The sequence below is a fragment of the Carassius gibelio genome, chromosome B20 (genome assembly GCF_023724105.1).
Source record: "Carassius gibelio isolate Cgi1373 ecotype wild population from Czech Republic chromosome B20, carGib1.2-hapl.c, whole genome shotgun sequence".
NCBI lineage: Eukaryota > Metazoa > Chordata > Actinopteri > Cypriniformes > Cyprinidae > Carassius > Carassius gibelio.
This window is the reverse complement of record NC_068415.1, coordinates 24,527,753-24,530,286: the sequence shown is the minus strand read 5'-3', so window position 1 is coordinate 24,530,286 and position 2,534 is coordinate 24,527,753.

The window sequence follows — 2,534 nt, the reverse complement described above, 5'->3', positions numbered from 1 at the left end:
CACTTCTTGTGTACTCGGTGTTTGTTCTTGATTACCTTCTGCTTAAGGAGTAGATGTGTTTGTGGCAGCTGGATTTCCTGGGGAAAAAAATTCTTTCTCACACCAAAATGTCTTCACATTCAAAATGTAAACCTGTTTGTACAACATGTCTAAGCAAAAAAAGAAAAGTGCAAAGGTTGGAAATACTGTGATAAGGTTTACTTTGCTTGGATTTATCATCTTAACCCCATAACGGTCACCGTCTCACCTGTGGGATGCTTGGCACTATTTTTTGTTGTCTTGTCTAAACCTTTTAGTAATCATATATAATTTGAAAGCTTAGAATCCCAAGATTCATCCCGTGAACCATTTTGAAATCGGACATTGTTTTCCCATGGAAGGGGTACTTTAAAATCTAATGGCGGTCACCTCCCCCTTAGGGGGCAGGGTCAAGGGTCAATCTTGGCAACAAACATATCATTGGAAAGGTTTGAGTCTCATGATTTCATATTTGGTGATTATTTTGAGATAGAAGTAAAATTCATAGAGAATCTTGAGAAAAATTCATTAAGCAAAATTCAAAATAGTTTTGATGACTCCCGTGTGTGGTATGACGCCCTAAATAAAATCTCACAGGAACCTTTATTTTTTTTTTTTTCATATCAACTTCAAATTTATAACGACTTTAGACACACGGATTTAATTTTATACCAATTTTAGAGTAAAAGCTGTTATGCAAAATATAATTTTAAAAAAAAGAGAGATAAAATTGCAACCATTCAGCCGTCAGCTACAGTATCACATCAGACAGTGCACTATAGACCCCCTGAGGAACAGTTCCACTCATTCTCTACTATAGGAGAGGAAGAATTGTATAAACTTGTTAAATCATCTAAACCAACAACATGTATGTTAGACCCTATACCATCTAAGCTCCTAAAAGAGGTGCTTCCAGAAGTCATAGGTCCTCTTCTGACTATTATTAATTCCTCATTGTTGTTAGGATATGTCCCCAAAACCTTCAAACTGGCTGTTATTAAGCCTCTCATAAAAAAGCCACAACTTGACCCCAAAGAACTAGTTAATTATAGACCAATCTCAAATCTCCCTTTTCTGTCCAAGATACTAGAAAAGGTGGTATCCTCACAATTATATTCCTTCTTAGAGAAAAATGGTATATGTGAGGATTTCCAGTCAGGATTTAGACCGTATCATAGTACTGAGACTGCTCTCCTTAGAGTTACAAATGATCTGCTCTTATCATCTGATCGTGGGTGTATCTCTCTATTAGTTTTATTGGATCTTAGTGCTGCGTTTGACACAATTGACCACAACATTCTTTTGCATAGACTTGAACACTTTGTTGGCATCAGTGGAAGTGCACTAGCATGGTTTAAATCGTACTTATATGACCGCCACCAGTTCGTAGCAGTGAATGAAGATGTATCATATCGATCACAAGTGCAGTATGGAGTACCTCAAGGCTCAGTACTAGGGCCGCTACTCTCGTAGCCACCAGATCCAGTCTGTGTCCAGATCAGAGGGTCACTACAGTCACCCGGATCCAGTACGTATCCAGACCAGATGGTGGATCAGCATCTAGAAAGGACCTCTACATCCCTGAAAGACAGCGGAGACCAGGACAACTAGAGCCCAGATACAGATCCCCTGTATAGACCTTGTCTCAGAGGACCACCAGGACAAGACCACAGGAAACAGATGATTCTTCTGCACAATCTGACTTTGCTGCAGCCTGGAATTGAACTACTGGTTTCGTCTGGTCAGAGGAGAACTGACCCCCCAACTGAGCCTGGTTTCTCCCAAGGTTTTTTTCTCCATTCTGTCACCGATGGAGTTTCGGTTCCTTGCCGCTGTCGCCTCTGGCTTGCTTAGTTGGGGTCACTTCATCTACAGCGATATCATTGACTTGATTGCAAATAAATGCACAGACACTATTTAAACTGAAAAGAGATGACATCACTGAACTCAATGATGAACTGCCTTTAACTATCATTTTGCATTATTGAGACACTGTTTTCCAAATGAATGTTGTTCAGCTTCTTTGACACAATGTTTTTTGTTTAAAGTGCTATATAAATAAAGGTGACTTGACTTTCTCTGGATGATGTTAAATGTAGCACTATTACTTCAAACAAGTTATACTTGAAGCCTGTCCTGAAAACGTTGTTATAAATTGAAGCAACACCTCCACCTTTGCCTTTTTAGACGCTGCTCATGTTTATAACAGTCATCTTGGGGGGTGGACTCATTTAAAATAATGTAATCATCAGGTTTTAGCCAGGTTTCTGTCAAGCAGAGCACATCTATATTATGATCAGTTATCATATTACTTACACAAAGTGTTTTCGTAGAAATGGATCTGATATTCAATAAGCCAAGCTTTATCATTTGTTTATCCATATTGCATTTGTTTTTTATTTGTTGAACCTCAATTAAGTTGTTAATCTTAACTTGGTTTGGATGTTTTTTGTATTTTCTAGTTCGTGGAACAGACACAGTCTCTATAGTGTGATATCTAGGTGAAAGAGTCTCTA